This window comes from Drosophila miranda, chromosome 3 (genome assembly GCF_003369915.1).
Source record: "Drosophila miranda strain MSH22 chromosome 3, D.miranda_PacBio2.1, whole genome shotgun sequence".
NCBI lineage: Eukaryota > Metazoa > Arthropoda > Insecta > Diptera > Drosophilidae > Drosophila > Drosophila miranda.
The window spans coordinates 23,362,744-23,375,714 of NC_046676.1; the positions used below are offsets into that span (position 1 = coordinate 23,362,744).

The 12,971-nt window shown below is 46.7% G+C and overlaps 1 protein-coding gene across 3 annotated transcripts in view; it reads right to left on the minus strand.

The window, feature by feature from the left end:
* Positions 1–12,971, minus strand: part of LOC108159345 (ecdysone receptor) — an 83,444-nt gene that overhangs the window by 2,882 nt on the left and 67,591 nt on the right. The window lies entirely within an intron of this gene.

The following is a 12,971-nucleotide window of genomic DNA, read 5'->3' on the forward strand; positions in this document are numbered from 1 at the left end:
CTTTTGTAATATTCTCTGTTTTGTCCATTGGGATAGATAGTTTCTTATTCCGAAAAGAATGCTAGTTCCTTGACTGCCCAGAAATATTTCCAAAGCTTTCTATGGTGTATCCCATGTGGATTCTATTGAATTATGTAATATTTTGCCATGTCAAAACACCAACCAATCGACTCCCATTATCGATTATGTTTTGAACAGAGTGCTGCTCCTCAACTCCAGGGTGGCGGAGGGCAGGAGTGGCTAGAGGCTATGAATGGCGTTTCGGAGATACATTATACAAATAGTCACGTTCCACACAAAAGGGAGAGAGATAAAAAGAATATCAAGTGCAAGTTTCCCCCACAAAGACACTAACGACAGCAGAGCAGGGTGTGGGATGGTGTGGTGGGGTACGGTGTGTGGTGCATGGTGCATGGTGCATGGTGCATGGTGGCGTGGTAAATGGGTGTCCGTGGCACATAAGTGGATAAAAAGATACGACAAAGAGGCGTGTTGTTGCAACTGCAATGACAATGACAGTAGAAAGAGGGGGCTCGGCAGAGGCAGTGGCAGATGGCAGACAACACGCAACGAGGCTTAGACACTTGTCTGAGAAGGAGGAAGAAGTAGCAGGAGGACAAGGAGAAGGACAAGCACAAGCAGAAGCAGAAGAAAGCAAAGCGGCAAAGACGCCACTTGGCCAGAAGTGCGCCGCAGCTTTCCCCCCCCTCCCGCTTTTCCAACTCTCCTTGTTCTGCCTGTGGCTTCTATTCCTGCCTCTCCTTTTCCTTGTGTCTCCGCCGCCTCCTCGCTCCTCTTTCCATCTGCCCCCCGGCTGCCACACTGCAGCCGAGTGCAACGCAGTGCATTGTCGGCCTAACACACTTTTCCGCTGTCCAGCCATCCACCCTTCCCCCGTCCCTGCAGCCACTCTCTGGCACTCCATCCCCCATTCCACTCCACTCCACTCTCTTTCATTCCCACAAACATAGGCCTTAAATCATTGCTCATACGCCCCGCTGTCTTGTGCTTCGAGTCGACTCTGGACTGCAGCCGCCTGCAGCTACTTTCCCTCCAACCAAACCACGTCGCTGCGTCGCTGGCGTTTCAATTTCACTGCCACAGCTAGGAAAAGCTTCCAGTGGCGCGGGAGGGGGAGCCAAGAAAAGAAAATGAAATAAGCGACGGCGTCAGGCAAACTTTGTCTGCTCCAGCGGCTCGTGGAAATGTGCAGGAGACGCCACCATGACTGCATTTTCGCTGCACTACAGCTCTGTGTGTGTCTGTGTGTGTGTGGAAAATAGCAGTGGCAGCAGGGAAATCGTGTGTCTAAAAGTAAAAACCTGCTGCTGGCCAAACGACTCTCCCCATCTGCCCCTGGACAATGTCAGGCCTTGAATGCAATGAGAAAGAGGTGGATAGACGCACTGATACCCTCGGATTTACATTTTCCACATGATAGCCTTGCCATACGGGAAGCTAATCTTGTAGGTATACCACTTGTACCCTCTGAAAGGGTATACAAAACAAACACACACACACACACACACACACACACTGACAGTGGAGCCACATTTCATTTTTCACTGATAAAAAGACAGTTTCACGCATTGCAGAAGGGGAGAAGAGGGCAGGGCCGAAGCGCGCAAAGTAGAAGAGTGAAGAGCAGGGGGGGGGGGGGGGGGGAAGAGGGAGAGCGAGAGAGTGGAAAGTACAACAGAACTAAGCGAAACGGAACGCCATGAAGTAAGAAACAAAGGCAGAAGCAGAACCAGAACCAGAAACAGAAACAGAAGAGCAGAATTGGATGGATGGAGAAAACAACAACAAAAAAGTGGAAGCCAAAACGGCAGCACAACACAAAAGACACCCACCCCCGGGAGTCCACCCATCTCGTTAGCCGCTCGCCCGCCTGCCCCCTCCGGCGTGCTTCCACATTTGGAGTTCATTGTGTTATTGTGCTTGCTCTCCTCTCTGCCGGCGCACTACATACCCACATAATCCATGTAAACTGAGGCAGAGGCAGAAACCATAGCCAAAGCAAACTGTAAGCACAGAGCAGAGCAGAGGCAGTGGCGGCTGCAGCGAGACCCAAAACAGTGCTGAGATCTTGGCTTGATTCCCGCTAACTCACGCTAGTAGTGGATCACAGATTATTAATCAGAAAAAACATAGAAAAGAAAACATCGTAGAAAACAGGTGTTCTTTTTTTTAAGCAAAATCCATTTCAAGAGTACTATTAAAGAAATGAATCAAGCATTACAGCACAATGCCTTCCCGCTAAATGCTCAATCTAGCTCTAGCCAAAGATGGCAGCACTGGGCCGCCTACCAGCCGCAGCAGCCCAGCACAGTGCTCTCCCGCGCTCTCACTCTCTTACTATGCACTCGCTCTCCCTCGCCCTGCACTCTGCATGCGCCCTTGCTCGACAAAAGCTAAAAAATGTTGATGTAGGCCTCGAAAAATATGCAGTTTGCCTTTGGCATTGCCACTGTCACTGCAAGCAGCGCTGCTGCTGCTGCCTCTCTCTCTCTCTCTCTCTCTCTGTATTCATCTCCTGCCTCCCTCTCGGGCAATGCAGTTCCACGTGCTGGTAAGTGCGAGCGAGCGAGAGCAGAGAGGTGGCGGGGACTGCAAGCCGCACACTCTTTTCCAGCGTGGTATAGGTAAGTTCTCCCTTCTGCTGTTGCTGCTTCTGCTGCTTCGCTTCTTCCTCTGCGACTGTCTCTGCTGCTGCTGCTGCTAGCGCTGGCTCTGCCGCTGCCGCTGCCGTTTGCGTGCATTTCATTTTATACAGTTTTTACTGCATTTTTATTTTGTTTTTGTGCCTGGCAAAGAAATGAAGCTTCTTTTTTCTTTTTGCTGCCTTTGTACTTCGCTTTTCTATGGGCAAAGTTCCCGTGTTTGTGTGCTCTCCGCTCCTACAGCAGTGCAATATATTTAAGCGGCTTGTTTTTTGTGTATGCATAAAAAAGAGGAGAAAGAAGAACGGAGCAGCGGGTTGCCAGAGAGAGCGGGGGGCTGGCTCTGTGCAAATAGCGCCTTCTGTTGCACTGAAAAGCAAAACAAATAAAATCCACCGCCGCTCCCACACATACACACCTCCATCTGCGTGCATCTTCTCCACGCTCCCGCCCCCCTTTCGGATGCAAAGTTTGCTCGTACGATTTGCAGTTGGGATTCATTTTTGATGGATGGACGATATGAAAAACAAATATATATGTATTTCACTTATTCAAACAAGCTCAGCGCGAGAGAGAGAGGGAGAGAGCGGACGAGGTGTAGTAGGTATATACATATGTATCTGCGGTTTAGCTTTAAAGCTGTTTCACAAATATCTCAATTTCTTTAATAAGGGTACTCCTCCAATGTTAGTAATACCCATACCCACACGCATAACCAATCTTTAAAGGGTAGCGCTCTAGAGCCAGGGGGTGGGTGGGCGCTTGTTTGGGACTGCCTTGATTTTATGGCTTTTCCTTGGCGCCACATTAATTGTGGCTACATATATCTCGCTGCAAATCATCCGGAATGGTTATTTATGTCATATTGGGGTTGCATGGCGGCATGGCCGGGTTGCATGTGGATTCTGTAAGCTTCTGGCCGGAGAGGAGCCGCGAGTGCAATCTACTTCTTAGTTTTTAGTTAAGTTTCTAAAAACATAGAAGGGATATTTAATGTGGAGTTCAAATTTTTAAAAGCGGATTACCCCCTTGATAATCCCTCCAAAAAATTCTCAGAAATTCCTTTTAACCCGAAATTGCCACAACAACCAGTTAGGTGGCGCATACGTCATCAGTTCTACCCCGAAATCGAGACAGAAATCATTGACACATTTTCTGCATATCCTTTGTTTATTTGTTGACCCAGGGCCCTACGATACGACAGTGCAGTGCTGCAGGCGATTGCATAAGCGAAAGCCGACGACCCTAAATCAAAACACATTGAGAAGGCCCAACTAACCAACCAACCAACCAGGGGGAAGAGACGAGGCAGGGGAGTATTATAGCTGCCAAAGAGAGCCACTCTGGGGGTGTGCATCCACCTTGGCTTTGGCTTTGGCTTTGGCTCTGGCTGTAGCTTTGGCTGGTAGAATGATGATTTGTGATGGCCAGCCGCCCCAGTAGTTAGGGCCAAAATCAACAAGGGCCCACAGTCCACTCCCCGGCACACAGTGGGGGGTGCATGGCAGTGCAGTGGTAACGGTATCCATATATATCTGAAGTTGCAAAAACTGTACCAAAGCCAGCGCATGCCCGATGCGATGCACTCTTCTCTGCAGTTCTCTCTTTGGGTCTCTCTCTCTCACTCTCTGTCTCTGTTGTTTGGGGTTGCACACGTTTTTCTATGCTCCCAACGGCTGGTAGGGGGTGGGGGGTGCGGGGTTCATGCGACATGGGGTTCTAGTGCAAGGCTGCAATTTATTTTGCACGAGTTTCTCAGTTGTTAGTCACGTTCCCACCGCCCCCCGAGCCGCCCCACCCACCCCTTTGGGGGCCTCTGTGCTCTCCGACTTTGTGCCGAGTTTACAAGGCAGAAAAATTGATTTTTTTCAGTTCGTTGGCATGCTGCCTCCTGGGGCTGTCGCTGTCGCTGCCGCTGCTCCCCAGTCCATGCTTTGACCAGCAGCCAGCAGCACGAGGGGCCACGGACAGGGACACGGGGTTGCAAGGGTTGCAAGGTAGCTGCAAAAATGCTTTTTAACCTACTTTGAGGCACAGGTCGACATTTAGACGAGGGTCGTCGCATGACCTTTCGTGTGTTTCGGAACGCACTCTCCTCCACCTCAACGACTCGGCTGGGCTGCCGCTTCCTTCTTGCTCTGTTGCAGGCTGCATTTTGTTTTGGGAGTTTTAAAAAATGGCTGCCCATCGAAAGGAAGCAAAAGTTTTAGTATTTGCACTGGTTTCCGTTTCCGTTTGGAAACGTTTCAAGGGGAAATAGCATTACGTGGGGGGGGGGGCCTGAGCAGGAAACAATTTTAACTAAATTTCTCTAGATTTCTCTTTGCGAATTTTTCAACTTTATTTTACATTGAATCTTTGGCAACACTGGCCCGGTCCTCTCTCTCTCTCTCTCTATGAACTCTGTTAATGAACTCCTCAAACGTGTATGCATATATTTACATCAGAGCTCTCTCCTACCCCCTGCCCTGCTGGGGGGGAGCAGCCCCCCCCGGCCCAACCACAATGTGCACGTGCATTCATTAGCAGGCAACATCGTAGCTCTGATGGCTGTTTACACTCTGCTTTTTATGCACAACATATGTATGTCTTGACGTGCGCTTACCAACACTGGCCAGCTGCAGGACAGCACGAAAGCATGGCCAGATTTCTGCAGACGAGGCGGTGTCAACAGGGAGCTCCATACATCCGAACAATGGAGCGGGCGCCCAACAAATGGCAATGGAGTGAAGCCATTAAGAAATACAAAAGCGAGAAGGCAGGCGGGCAAAAACAACAAATAAACTGCTAAAGAATGAGTACTAAAATAGATGGCCAAAAGAAATGAAATGAAATGAAGAAGTCTCGGAGCGGCACACAACAACAAAAACAAAAGCGTCACAGTCAGTCGCATCGCCTCACGTCTCGCCCCAGAGATGGATTGCCTGGTGTGTGTACATTTGGATGGTGGATAAAATAGAATGGATGGATGGGTGGGTGGCGGTGCCAGTGCCCGTGTGAATGTGAAGTTCGGCAACGTCGCAAACAGTATCACCATGGGATAGAAGGTAGCTATTACAATTGGTTATTTAAATGATGAGAACAGGTGAAGGAAAACAGCAGAAGATCTCTCCAAAGAAGTGCAACAACTGGGAACTTAAAGATTAAATAAGGCCCCTACATTTCTTTGCTACACGATTTTTTAGTGTTGGGCAACCTCTTTTTTGTTCCTCTACTCCTATATGCCACTATCCACTCCACATTCTGCCACACCTCACTGCCCTCACTCCCCATTTGCCAGCGTGATTAATGCCGAGCGCAGCAGTGGAGCATTCTTCCTTGGGTTTTGTACGCAAAATCAGGCACACAAACTTTTATTCAAGTGCAGTTTGTTCTTGTTCTCATTGGAGTTGTTTTTCTGTTTTTGTTCTTGTTTTTGTTTTGCTGCTATTGGAGTTTCAGCGAACGGAAGTTTTTAATTAAATATGAGAAATACAGAAAAGTACAAATAAAAACGAGAACGAGCTACGGCACAGATGGATAGTACTCTGCAGCGTAAAGTCGACCTTGTTGGGGTAGGTAAAAGTCCAATTTTGCAGCTCTTTAGTCTGCCCCATCGCACTCCCTCACTCTGGGGCACACCCTGTGCCGCTGAGCCAGCCCTTGTCTGGCTCTCTGAGTATTGCCATTTTACTGTTATTGTTATTACATTATCAACATGTTGTCCGACAGCATCCCCAGCCCCCCAAACAGCCCCCCTCACAGACTCCAGCTGTACGGCTTAGTGCGCTCCATTGTCTGGGACTTGTTTTCGTCTTGACTGCAGACTTATTAAATATCATTCGCATTGTTGCTGGTCAGTGATTTTTATTGAGCGACAGACCGGCAGTCGTTGTCTCCGCAGCTGTCGCTGTCGCTGTCGACCCACCACGGGCTGGCTGGTGTGCGTGTCCTTGAAGTCGTTTACGTCACTTGACATCGGGCAAAAGAGTGGCGGGGGGAAAGGGGAGAGAGACTTCTGCTGAGACTTCGGGCTACAGTTAATGCATTCAAGGGGGTCTCATGTCAATGGACAGCACGAGAATGAAGAGTAAACACCAGAAGATGGAGTTCTTAAATGCTTCTCACTGATCTAAGATCTGCGTTATGTGTGTGTTCCCATCACCCCATTACAAGTGGACACCCAATACTCCGTGCACTGCTTTGGCCCATTGCACAACACTTGAAGTTGTTATCGAATCGCGATCTAGCGGTTCGGTTTCGGCGCTTTTCCATGGTATTTCTCTTACATTTCGCTCCATTCAGCAACTGCGATGGCCGCAAGGCATTGAACTGCACCAAAAAATAAATACAAAAAATACAAAATAAAAAATTGTTTATACAAATTTCATGGGAGCCGAAGCGATGACGGGAGGAAGAAGAGTCTCTTTTTACGGCTACAAAGCAGACCAGACCAGACCAGACCAGACCAGGGGCCAGACCAGGGGCCAGACATTTGCAACAAATTACGAGTATTCCGGGCCGAAAAACGTGGCGCATTTGATGCTTCACTTACTTCAGCGCCGGCAGCGGCGGCCGTGGCCAACTGTGCGTATGCGCAATTTCGTCAGGCTCTTGACATTGTGGGAAATTCTTTTGTCGAGTGCAGCAGAAAAGCCCCACATCTACGGGCGTGTGTGTCTGTGTGTGTGGGGTATTACATTACAGCGTCGCCTTTGGTTGTAAAACGAGCAAAGCGCAACCGAAAATACTTTTTTTGGTGAGCTCTCCACCGAGAGAAGGGGCAAGGGCAGAGGAGGAGCACTCTCGCTCGATATTACAAAAAATCATTTCCAGGAATTCTTGGATTTTGCAGCGCCAGGCGAAATTCACTGGAAATTGAGTGCAAATACCTGTGCTATAATCCAATTGAGACCATTTCGAGCTCCGGTCGGGACCGACTGACGACCCCGTTCGTCTTCTTCTACATGAGAGTACGATTACGAGTACGAGTACGCTCTGTGATCTCAATAATTATGGCCATTTCCTAATACCATACCATATTAGGCATAAAAAACAACAACAAAGATTTTTGCAAAGATATTGACGTTGGGAATCCTGGGATCTCATCGATATATCTTCCTAAAAGGGTATTTAAAGCTTCGGTTTAGGTAGTTCTTCTCAAAGATACTTTCTGGGAATCATTAAAATCCGTTTTTTCTTTCACATTTTGCTCAGTAATTACATGAAAATAAATTAAAATTGTGAAGAGCTAAAGAGCTAAAAATCTGTCTTTCTGTGGGGTTTTTTCTTTTTTTTTTGTATAATTAATGGGTCTTTAACGTAAGTTTTTGCAAATATATCATTGAAATGATTTGTTAATGTGATTCAAAGAATCAGTTATATTTGTAAATATTATTTAGGCCTAGAATACTAATCCTAAAGGAGGTATTTCTTCCGCTTTGGTCCAGGCTTATTCATGGATCTGCTCCTAGATCCTGCCAATGGCCAGCCCCCAGCATTTGCCACTAATCCTAATAGCCCCATTTGTGCCCCTCCACTCCGCCCTGAAACCAGCATCGCCTGCTCTTTTCTATCCATCTGTTGTTTGTACTCGTAAATAAATTGTTGTGCTTTTTTTCGTTGGCAGCAATTTCGGTTTTGTGCCAATTGTTGGGCATTGAGCATATTTCAGCCTTTGTTTTTTATTAAATTTATTTGATTTTTTTTCGGCTGGTGTTGCTATGACAAAATGTATGTCAAGGGGCAACTTGTCAGTCATAGGATTTCAGTCAGAGCCCAAACGCCTGTCAAATCTTTCGCGTTTTGTGCCTCTTTCACTTGTGCGCGAAAAGACAAGAAAAGAAAAGAAATTGCGCAAAGGGGCAGCTGTGGCTGCCTGTAAGAGTGCCCCCCGCGTGTGGGAGTCAATTGCCAAAGATATATCTACGGTACTTGTATGGTTACACAAGTGGCCCACTGTACGTGTGGGCCTTTACCTGCTCCTTCATTCGATATGTAACAATATTGTGCTGTCATGTGTCATTACCTGCAAAGACAAGAGGCGAAAAGAGAGAGGTTAATGTATGCGCAGAGCTCTGGCAAACTTGATCTAGAATACTAGTACGATAATTGTATATATGGTGTGGAGTGGAGTAGTGCTGGGGCTCGACCTAGTGCACAGCGCTCTTATTACATTTCCGCAACAGCCACATTGCCACAGGGCCTAAACTTCACAGCTCGCCACACTTCCGCTGGATACTTTAATTACAGGCAACAAGCACAGAGCCCACAGAGCCGGAGCCCACAGAGCCAGAGCCAGAGCCCACAGTCAAACGATTTTCTCGGCCTGGCCTGGTAAATGAAACCCAAGCCCCAAGGTGAGGCCCGACTGGCACTGGCGCTGGCCAGGGTTTCGGTCGGCAGTCGGCAGTCGGTAAATAGGGAACCTTTCCGAAATCGACATTTGAACTATTTATAAACATGCGATCATCAGTAGCATCATCATTCAGGGCAAGACGAAGCTTAGATTGGCTCTCGAGATTGGCCCAGCCATGGAGATGGAGCTATTAAAGCTGTCAAGTACTCTGGAATGGCCAAAACGATGGGGGGAGGTTTGGGCTGTTTGTCAAACGATATACTAGTACGAAACCCCCCCGACCCCCACCCCCAGAACGGTGTGTAATTGTCCCAGAAGCTCCATTAAGTGGAGAGCAGTCTCTCATTAAATGTGTGGAACACTGGGGAAAGGTCTCTTTGGAGCTACCACTTTCCTTAAGAAGCCAGAGAGCCAATCATTTCATTTCAGATAAGTTGGCAGCCTCAAAGACTGGCGTGGCTCCAACTTGAATCTTTCTTGCTGTCTCCGTCTCTCCGTCTCTGTGGCTAATTGTCATCTATGTATCTATGTATCTGCGCTACCCGTTTGGGCCCACCTGTCGGCAATTAAATGGAGTCCAATTAAATCCAATGAATGAAAACAAAATCAAAATGGAGATGGAGATGGCAGCAGAGAGACACAAAGAGAGAAGGTAAAAACAAAGCACAAACAATTGCAAATCTAATTTACCATCGAAAATCCATGGAAAATGAAAAGCCAGATAGAGAGGGAAAACAGCATTTCCCAGATGGCGGCAGCGGCAGTGGCTGTGAAAATGGAAACCATGGCAGTTCCACTCTCAGACTGGGTTCGGTTCGGGCAAGTGCAGTGGGGCTCTGCTGCCTATCGCAAGTGGAGTATCTGTATCTGTTACTGTAGCTGAGTATCTGGCAGATACACTGGCAGCTGCATTGCCGCTTTCTAAACTACGGCAACAACTCCACACAGACACACAGGCAGGTCTCGCGCGTCTCACATGATCTGCGGATCTGGTTGAGGCTGGGGCTCTGGGGGCTCTGGGGGCTCTCTCGTCTACGTGCTTTCGTTTCGTTTCGTTTGGCTCGTTTCAAACGCTCGTTTGTGCCACAACATGGCCTTGAATTTTTAATCAAGTTTCGCGCTAGTCGCATGCTCCAAGTCTCGATCTCCGTCTCCGTCTCCGTCTCGAAACGAGCCTCAAGGCATGATCATGGCTAACCAACCATTCCCTCCTCCGGCCTCCCCATCCCCAAAACGGCACCGTCATCTTGGCCAGGTCTTGGCGTCTCTTAGCCCGGCTCTCCGGCGTGTCTCTCTGTATTAGTGTTTTAGGCACTAAAATTCGAAACAAGTTCTATTGAACTTGGCTTGCCACTGCGGCTGCTCTTCAAAACAAAAACAACATTTTTTGCCTCGTTTTTTTAGATTTTTTTTTTTTTTGCAAAATGATTAATGGAATTTATGAGTTGTTTTTTTTTGTTTTTGTGGTGGTGTTTTTTTTGGCAACAACTGACAAAAATATCCAACCCAATACACACACACACACACACACACGTTCGTGTATTAAAAGTAAAAAAATAATATTATTTTACCCACCAAAAACCACGAAAAACTGCCTGCTGTGCAAAAAAGTAAAAGCAGCACAGAAAAAGCTTACAAATTTCAAGAAGAATATGGGAAATACATGATACCAAAAAGGAAGCAAGAAGGCCTATACCACATACCCCAATACCCCATAAGCATACCCCTACTCAAGGGGTATTTATGTGGGATATTTTGGGTATTCTTGTGAGATTCTTTGTATTACAGTTGAAGCACTTCTTCAGCTGATTCACAAAATATTTTGCAAAAAAGAAAGAGAAATCATTCCAACATTCAAACAAAAGACACATTTTCTTGGACGTCATGTGATCAATCAATTAGTGTATAAATTTCTGCAAATTAAAGCACACAGTGGACTCATCGTTGAGGTCCTACACTTTCCATATCCGCCTCAAACAGCCCTCCCAACCCCAACCACAAGCCTTATACCAAAAACATTCGTTTAGAATTTCAATTCTCTTTTGCCAAATCAAAATTATCAGAGTCCAGGCCAGACCAGGCCAGGCCTTTCAGTTGTTGAATGAAGTTATGGGAAAAGCTACTCCTCCTCCTTCCCTCCTTCCCTTCTACCTATTCTCTCTCCATCTATCCACCTCTTCTTTTCCGTTGTATATTCTCTCCATATATCTGCATGCGAAATTTGTTTAATATAAACGCAAAGACCCAAGAAATTTGTCACTCCCTGGCCAACGAAAAACCAAACAAGCGACAAATTCTGTCGTTTTTTTTTTTGTTTTTGGTCGAGTGTGTGCGCATTTTAATGACTCTGACTGTGACTCTGACTTTGCATTTGACGTAAACCCAAAAAGAGTCCCCATCCTTATGCACATACATATGAGAAGAGGAGAGGGCGAGGGCGAGGAGAGGGCGAGGGAAGACTCAAATAAATGCCAAATGAGGCACAGTTTTGATTTATTGGGCGGCCCTGCATATTTTTGCATACACTCACACACTCGCCAAACGAAGGATCCGCTTCCCTCCCTCGTGTGCCCCTTTCGCTGCGACAACTTTTTCACTTAAGATTGGGTCAAGAGTTTTCGATTCTACCTAAACGCATAATTTGCATTTCTGGCTAAAGTTCCTTCCCATCTCGGCAGAAGCTTTGTCAAATGATTCAATTTCAGCGTTGACTGGAAATGCATTTCAAAAAGAACACAGCAAACCCCACAGCTCTCCCGTTCCCGCAGTCTCGCAGTCCCTCAGTCCAGCAGTCCAGCAATCCCTTTCCATTCCATTTAAAAAACCACTACCCAACCCATCTCAAAAATGGTTTTCTTGTTAAAAATTGGCTGTTTGCTTGTTGTCTGTTGTGTCTCTGTTTTTTTTTGGGTGTGTACAAATTTTAAAATGTTGAAATGCAAGCGAATCGCTTCGAGAGTCAAATGAATGCAAAGTCCACATCCTTTCCTGCCTCTCGCTAGCCCTGGCCCTGGCTCTGTTCCTGTCACATTTTACATATGTTGTCGGCTTTCTGCCGACTCTCTGTTCTTTTTTCATTTTTTGGGGTACATATAATTCTTTTGGCAGGGGCTTCTGGGGGACTTTATTAGTCATGTGTTGCATGGCATTCGGCCATTCCTTAGGCGAGACTCTTGACTGTCACGCCCCAAGTATGTGGCACTAATTAATCAAACACACACGAGAGAGAGAGAGAGAGGGAGAGTGGAAGTAACGCCTGCCAGTCCATCTCCAAGAAGATCTGCGTGAAGTCTGTGGTCGGGGTCACCAATTCTGACAGAAGGCGGCAGGGGAGGCAAACTCTTTGCCGTAGTATACAAAAAGTGAAAGAATATGCTATTATATGACAGAATGCCATCTTAAAAGATCTTATGATGGTTTGTCGGGGTCACCACTTGGGAGCGCAGTAAAATGGCCAAGAAATGTCTTTAAAATAATTTAAATGCCACAAATTTGGCTCGAAGCTACTCAACAACTTTCCCTGAGTCCACGCTTTTCCACTGAGACATTTGTTCTAGATACACCCCTCATCGGGGTCACCATTTTGACAGGAATGGCCTGTTAAACACTAACCAGCTGACAATTAGAGACTCCCCACACATTTAAGGGGTAAAAGGGAGGCATTCTTAAACACTTTTGCCGTTGCGTGAGCCGCCGACAGGTTTCGTGTCATTAATAATGCTTCATTTTTTTCTTCTCACAGTGCGTATGCGTAATATGCGAAAATAAATGAATTATATACATATGTATTCATCCGAGTGGGAATGAGTAATTGAATGATCCACTTTGACATTGGATTGCGTGTGTGCTGGGGCGCGAATGAATAATATATCTATGCCCGAAAGCCAATTATTAGTCAGATGAAGATAAGGCGAAGAGAGAGCCGAGGAAATTGCAAGCAAATGCTTTGCATTCGGCTGCTCTGGGCTCTT